Here is a 9,165-nt window from a genome sequence, read left to right as displayed (position 1 = left end):
AGGAAGTATCTCGCATATTAATTAAAAGCTCTTTAGGAAATATGTTTTTCATTTATGCAGATAGCTTTTTTATATTATATTCGTAATATTAACAAAACATTATTTTTATAACAAGGTTGTTTTTGACTTTATGATTAATTTACAAAAACACTTTAGAATACATCGAAATTTTTATTAGCGATTTTATATAAAATGAAACGATGGAAAAAATGAATCACCAACTGTTATTACATACCAATCATTTAAATTGTACAGGAGATTTATTCAAAACCTAATCTCTATCTTAGATCAAAAGAATTTTAATTAAATTTTCATATTATATAAATAAAAAGCAAAAGATAGTATTACCAGGTATCACAAATAACTCGCCGCGACTTGATTGACGACTCAACAATAACCATCTCTTGAAAATGTATAAAGACAGATTACACCCGCTCCGACATCTCAGAAACGTCAAGGTTTGATTGGTGATTCCCATGTGTAATACTAGTAGTCTTTCAACATAGTGGAAGCCTTTTCATTTGTTATAATGAGTAGCTGTATCCATCATTGTCACCAAGGCCAGCGGAAACAATGCAACAAAAACCCAGCAATGGTTCTGCTAAGGTTGTTCGTCACTTCGTCAAGCCAATGATTGAAAACAGCTGTATTAGCCAGATATAATTACGCATATGACACGAATTCGATGCGTGTCATAATGGAACAAACTAACCATAGAATTGTGATATGCCGGCGTATCAACCGCATCGTGTATAAAAGATGTGACCGCTCAATTCACAACTAAATACCTGAATCTAATCAACATTCTACACTAATTTTTAACACTTAATTTTACACGTATCTTAGCGTTTCATATATAATTTTACGGGTGACCCGTTGACTTTGAGGTTCTAAGAGCATTGGAACGATTTAAATAATGCAACTTGTAATAATAATATGTTAACGAGGGACTTACAGCTTCTCTTTATCTAATTACGAGTAAGTCTTAAATAAAACTAAATTAATAAACGCAACTACTCCATTAAAAGATTATTTGATTATTTCATACAAACATATCTGTGGTTTTCATAAAATACTCTGAAATTATCTTTATTTGTTTTAAATATAGACGTTAAAAAATAACATTTAAACCTTTATCTTAGAGTGTATTAAACCGTCAGCAAAAATTTTGAATTTATTATTTTATACATTGTATTATATAAATAAGAAAAAAGTAATATTTAATTCTTGTTTATATATTATTGAAAATGAGAAGTTTCCTCTGTGATCTTAAAAAACTTTGTAAAAATAATTGACCCTTACATAAGATTAAGATCAGACGGGACTCCAGTGTACTCGATGAAAAGATTCCTTTTATAGATATAAGCTTCTTTTCTAAAAGAGAAATTCATGAAGCTCGTTATCCTTTCGAAAGCTTTATACCACAGTATCTTACATATACTACGAATTGATACAGTTTGTATGAGTATCCACAAAGGCCATGATTTTCTATGTGATTTTCAATTCAATTTATGCTCAGGACTGGGTCTTAGAATTCAACTTTTTTTAAATCTATATTGTGTTGTAAATAAACTCACATAAACTTTTGCTTGGTAAAAATTACAAAAAATGTTATTCAATATTTGCTTTTTATCAATATCAATAATACAAAAAAAGTTTACATATTTATTTGATCTTTTTTTAGATTAAATTTATTAGAGTGTATTTGTTTTTATATATTAAATAAAACTAAAATATTATATGTATCTCGTAGTCCCGGTTCCTACTTATTTGTTATGTGTATTACATAACTAGATTGGACGAGGAGAGAGTTAAATTATTATTTTTTATTTAATTTATATAAATATCGGTGAGGACAGTTTTATTCTGAAATATCATCGTCATATATCAATATCCTTAACAAACAGATGTGTAAATTGGACTGTAAATTTCAACCATTATTATTCCAATATCCCCAGTTTCTATAAAAGTCGTTCAACCCCAACTTTATACCCCTTACAACGAGGCGTAACTGAATAGCGTTGCCATTACAAAACCCCACTAAATAAATTCTCACCCCACGTAAATACAGATCGCAAAAGTAAATAAACGGCTGCCATTACTGCCCTGATTATTTGTTCGCCCCCGATGTGACCGCCATCTTGATTTATTTTTTATAAATTCAATTAAAATTATGGTCAGTTTGAAATATTGCTTTGAAACGAAGTAATTTATTATAAATCCTGTTTTCATTTACCGTTTTTCATTGTTTCTCATATATATAAATATCTCAAGAATATATTTTTTTATTTAAATATCATCTAAATCAGGAATATGTATGTATTTAGACGTGCTTACGTTACCACGATCTGTTAATGATTAAACTAACTTTTTCAACAACTCGTTAAAATAAAAATATTTCTAGAATTTAATATAACATTCTCACGCCAACGTTATTGGACAGTTTGAAACTCATTGTAGGGGTATTTTAATGTTCAAGCGATCGCTATCCGGATTTTCCACTTGGCATTGACATTAATACTGAGGGAAATGTTCAATCGATGTGACCTTTATGCATTGCTTACTTTGTTGAGCAAGGGCAGGGCCGAAGGCAAAGCTTTTTAAAGAACAAATATTTAACTCTTAATTAAAATTTTATACGCTTATTATATGCTTTGAATACCTAAACAAACACAAAGAAACAGACAATTTTGTCATTATTAATATATTTTCTTTTATGAACATACAACTCTTGTGCACTTTGATAATCATTGTAATGTAAAATGTTCTGGCTTGTTCAAACCATAAAATCGATGGTGTACAGGGAATTAGCAATACAGAAATATCATTCGATCCGGCAGCCAATTAGTACACGCGTCAGAGCGTAAAAGTTGACTTACTCAATATCACCGAGTCTATTTCCCGTCAAAGTAAATGTCATCTTTTAATTTTTAAAATAGCATTCCCATGTGACTCCAAATGATAATAAATAAAGTGAATATTGTTCATCATCTCGAAATGTTGAGGCATCTTATTGTAATTATTGTTTTTAATGCAACAAAATATTACATTGCTTCGAAATTATTCATGTTTTAATAACTTAATGTTTAAAGAAATAAAATTATAAATATCAATATATTTTTTTAAATATACATAATAAATTAAAATAAATTTTCGATAAATTTATTACTGGGGAGAATTATAAAACTTTTTCAATTAATTTGAAGTTTAGACTCATCCAGATGAGTATAAATTAATTATGAATGGCTTTTATCCACAATCGTCACTTGAAATCGGTAATCGAGATCTGATTTATTCATTCTGCAGTTGATCAATAAATAAAAATCCATTTACAAAATTTATTTTATTAATTAATTTTCTTGACAGCACTCTAGTATTTCAATTAATTGTAACAAATTAAATATAAATTCAGTAAAATTATCAATTTAAATAATGAGATAAATTTCATTACATCTAGTGTTCAATGTAGCGAAGCATTCTCTCGTAGAAGTTGAAACATTTACTCCGCCAGTAGTGGCCGTCATTTGCTCAACTTTATTAAACTTAAAACATTTGTTATTTGACATGGAAAAATTGTTCTACGGAACAAAAGTAATTACACCGCGATTTTAACATATAGCAAAATAATTTTGCAAATTATAAAACAAGTATTACAAAATTATAATTGTTATCATGATTCTTCCATACATCTATGATATATCTACATATTTATATTCTATTATTAAATTCGTTGGATTACCGTAAATCTAAACTGCTACGTACAAGCCATTCTCATATTAAATGTCACACGTCCCTATATCACTAGCAGACCTCCATGATTCTCGCTCTAATACCTGTCATGAAAAACAGAACACAATGGGACTACACTTCACACCTATTACATTACACCCGCTTCCATTCATAGATTTGACGCCGTTACAAAGACAGTAACATAAACGTCAATATGGCGGCCTTTTTCAAAATCGAACGATCTTCATTTTATTTTTATTTTTTCTGGCGGTGTGTGATGCATTGGCCACGAATTAGGCGGCCGATTCTTTATCGCAAATACGTAGTACATTCACAGAGTGACAAAGTAGACACGCCCTTATCTTGTGTGGCATACCTGGGTGGTACGAGCTTTAAGTTATGTGAATGTGGCCCTACAGTACAGTACAGAAGCAGTAAATAATCTTTTATATATGTATTATAAGAACCTAACAACATGAAAGTTTTTTATAGTTATAATAAAATAAAATTTATTCAGTCATGGTCATTATTAAATTTAGATATTAAATATGATTTATTATAAAAACTATACTTATTATTTTCCTAAACACACACTGCATAACTAAATTAGTTATGGAAGTATACCACAACAGCTATTATTAGGATTTATTAGATACCTACCACTGTTTTGTACCTAACATATTTTATTTTAAACGGATTGAATATGAAAGAACTTTATTGCCTTAAACTTCTTCTTTTTTATGGTATTGCTTCAAAACGAGGAAGCAATCAATAACATATCGCAAAACTGTCACCAGGTAAGTGTCTGTAGAAAAAGATAACCACCCATCGGTAGCATCATAGATTGGTTTGCAACAATAAACTATACTAAGGTATGCCTTCGACCAGAGACAATATAGAATGACGGACACGACTTCAATAGAGTTGTTTGTGGTTTAGATTCAAGCAGGCCTCATGGGGGTCGATGACTGCTACTGAACAGTAGGCTGTAAACTATTGTCTTTGAATCAACATGAGGTCCTAAATGCGGTTGACCATACATTAAAGGCTCGTAACAAGCATTAGAATTGTCATGTACCATTACACTAGCTTCGTTTATTTGTTTTAAACATTCCTAGAATTGAAAACATATAAATCCATTGAAGTTTGTATGGCATTTTCGGGGAAAAATCCTTTTTAGTATGAACAAGTATGGAAAATTATTTATATTAAGAATGTAATTTATATATACGTATATCATCATCTGAGCATGGTTAAGTGTGGTTTTTTATAAATAGAAAAATACTAAAATTTATCATTACTCATATAAACAAACCTACTTCAATTAAATTATTATTTGTTTATTAATAAAAGTTACCTACGTGTTTTAAAAATAAAATAAAAAATATATTAATTTTTAAATAGTAATATGTTTGACTAAATAACATTATTATTTTTACACTAAATAAAGCTACTTTAATTGAATTGTTACTGAAACTTTTTTACCAATTTATAGTATGTTACGAAAGCAGTGTGACATTGACAGTCAATGGTAAACCTAATATGAAAACTGATTCTCAGTATTTTATTAATAAATGGGTCAATATATTTCGTAGTAAATTGAATTTAGAGCAATTAATTAAAGTTTAATGCTGTTATTAATTATGCAAATGCCTCCACATTTAAGATAAAGTACCTGAAAGGTCCAAGAGAATTCTGTCTCTCTCTAAACGAATAAATAATACCCTCTAACCTAACAAAACATACCTACAGTCAATACAAATGTTAAAAAAGATTCTTTTTGTTGCAAGTTTTATTCCCTTTTTAATAAATAATTTGTATGAGTTAGACTAGTACGAATTAAGTATTGTTTTCGTATTCAACTGCGTCACTCCAAAAATAATATATAACGCATTAGTGCGTCATAAGACCTTAGATGTTTTAAATTAAATTCTTTATAAAATGTTACCAAATCTAACTTTTTTGTCTGTATGAATTTTGAAAATGATTCTTAATTACATGATAATTAATATTCAATTTATTTAATGCTCAGTTATAAGAAATACCATAATTTCGACAAGAACAATACTTAAAACAATAAATATCTTAACACAGAGACATCCGATTAGCTGTAATAAGTAACAAATATTTACAATAAAGTACTTACTAAATAGGTTATTTGCGACGTTCTCAGAACATGGAAGGTTGTAAATCTATTTCATTGCCATTGGGTATTTATTTTAAAAGTTTCAACACATTATTTTAGGGTGCTACCTCCTGCTACGGGAGCTGAGCAATAAAACAATAAAATTCTCATATACTGTTACTCTTTACAGGATCATCGAAGACAGACTCTAAATGTGTTTGTTTTGAATGATAAATGATCTTTAACAAAGAACCCGATGCCTTCTCGGATTCAGAGATAATATTTTAAACTTTTACAAACAACAATTGCGTAACTTTTAGTTTTTTAATTGGTATTTCATTTTTTATGTTAAACGATTAAATGTCAGATGTCATAAAATTATATAATAAATATATATGCTCCTTTATGACATTGGTTTTCTTGTTTTTTTTTTAAATCAGTTAAAATATAATTGAGAAGAAATATATCCAAACATTACAATTATGAAACAAATATTTTTTCTGATTTAAATTGTCAATGACTTAATTCTTACTTTTTATTTGTTAAAGAGATTTTTTTTTATCACATATAAATATATCAATAAGTACACTATTTCTATTAAATTATTCTTATACCTTTTGGTTGCTTAAGGAAGCCTTCAAATTATGAGGGTAGGATACAAAATTAATAAAATTTTACAGTTTCAATGGAATTCATGAAGTTATTTTGTAAAAATGCAATGATTATGGATTGTAACCACAATTTCTATCTAAAATATTTTAATTATTAAAGATCTCTCAGTATCTGAAAGTTATATAGCACTTAAACAATAAATTATACTTCTAAAGAAGCCATTAAACATAACACCTTTATAAAATGTTTGTAAACAGTCAAAGCTTTCCAACTGAGAGGATGCTCACACGCAGTGAACGATAAAGATTTCATACAAAGACAATAGCCGCGACTAATAACTACCGATGACTCACATTCTATACATAAATGTATAGAATCAACAGTTCAAGACGGTACTTACAGGAATCACTAGCAATTGTCAACCGTTGTATGCCAAACCAGACTAATAATTCGTTCAAAACAAGGGAAGCTGCGCTACATAGTGCTGGAACGCGACATGAGGTCTAAGCCATTGTTGATTAGAAAACAAAACAGCGTGTCGACACCCTCGTTTCTTTATTTGCTACAAAATTAGAATTCCTTATTGGCGATGTGAGACAAAAACACGGAACGAATGTTTCTTCTATTGAAAGACTGCAAATGATGATGAAGGCCGTTATTTTTAAATTAAATGTTCTATTTATCTTCAAATTGTAATGATATGAGTTGTTTTTGGTTGTTTCTCACTTATGATCCAGTAGAAATGCATGCATTAATAAAATTCCTGCAACATCGATTCATTCCATCAATAAAGATCTCGAATTATTTAAACATATTAAGTAAAACTTGATGGTTGTAGAAGGTAAATAACTTAATAATATTGCTCTCGAAACTTCGTTACATACAGAGAACCTTTTAACGTAGGAGCGGAAAGCATTTGCAAAATTGTCTTTAGTGAAGAACATTCCAGATAAAATTAAATCTTTGGAATTGCTTACAACATAAAAACAAAAAAATGTGTATATCATTTTTAAAATAATTTTATATTGGCTTACATGATTATTTTCAGTATAGATCTAGGTTGACTAAAAATTTAAGCTACCAAAATATTAAAAGCAAACACATTTACGCATCATTGAAAATTATATTTCTATTTTTATTCGAAGCGTATTAATTATAAGATTTTGATTGGGTTATAATATAACACAAAGTTCTCTTTGCGAGTAGGATGGTAGAAATCAATAAAAAGCTCAGAGTCAATCGAGTGTAAATTCGTTTTTGGACAAGGGATCACTGGATATGCACGACTTTCGCATTTGTTGAAGAATCTGTGGACACTCGGACAGAATGTTGAATAAATTCTCGTGAGAACCAATGACAGTCGAAACGACGAAGTCAAGTGCCTTCCCAAAAATTCAGACGATTGTACATTTTTGCCAGGCAAATGGTTTCGTTACGGTAGCAAATAACTTTCGGAAGCAATTTGTTTATTTACCACGAAACTTCCACATGAAAGTTAGGGTCCTGAGAACTGTGTCAATATTTGTTTCCGTGAATCGTTATGTTTTACACCTATAAAGTAATGATGAACAAGTCATTAGAGATGCTGCGTGACTTATAGCAATTTTAATTGATTTCCATGAAGACAGTTATTATTGAAGTATAGATAGTCTATCATATTGGATACAATTTACTGCGATTGTGCACGAAATCTATTTAATTTAATTCAAAATTATACGTATTACTGTTTAGTTATCAACTCTAACAAATTTTATATGTATATTTGTAATATTTAAGCTACAAAAGATAAAAAAAAAATTGAAGTGAAATTTTATATGATCCCTAAAACGTTCCAAAATGTAGTGCATATTTTTAACGATGAATGTGTTGCCCACGCGGGAAACTGCTGGCCATTAAAACGGATCCCGCAAAGATTTTCTAAATATAAGTACACTTTCATGATTTTTAAATTCAGATCCGTTGGAAAAGCAACGTAATTGAAGAGCAAATAGCTTCGAATGAAATATTCATGTGACGAAATCGAAGGCGTTGATATACCTACTTTAAATAAGTATGGTAATACGATTTTAATTGGAAAGTATGAGTAGTGCCACGATTAGTTTCAGTTTTATTCGATTAATTTCAATAATCAATATGTCATTACCCCATCGACAACGATAGTGTAACAAAGCGTGACATCGTTGGGACACGTGCGTGCACTATCCGCGAAAATTGATCATCCCATTGACTTTTCCAAAAATGGAACCGATGACCGATTACCATAATTTCGAGGCAAAATCCGAAACCCACGAAACAACCTGCAATACACAAGTCAAAATAACTGTCACTATTCCAAACTTTTAATTGCTTTACAGTTAGTGTAATTCGAATTGTGATTTTCTTTCTCACGATGATGTGTGAGAACAAATTAGATATAGATGTTTAAAAGTTGTTTTTCGATACGGAAAATAAATTTGTTTACTTTCATTCGTGTATGGTATTTGGTCGGAAGTCTTGAAATTGAATCTCTGGTAAATCAATTATTTAAATTGTATGTAAAATTACTTAAAAAAATCATCTTATAGAAATATACCAATAGTGATGACATAATTTTTTAAATATCAGAATTAAGGTAAAAACTACAATTACAACAAAATTGCGTTTGCGTTCCTATTTTGTATATTGTAAAATAAATCGAACTAAATTGGATTGATATTAAG

Source organism: Danaus plexippus, chromosome 17, assembly GCF_018135715.1.
Source record: "Danaus plexippus chromosome 17, MEX_DaPlex, whole genome shotgun sequence".
Taxonomy (NCBI): Eukaryota; Metazoa; Arthropoda; class Insecta; order Lepidoptera; family Nymphalidae; genus Danaus; species Danaus plexippus.
Note: the sequence above shows the minus strand (reverse complement) of the source record.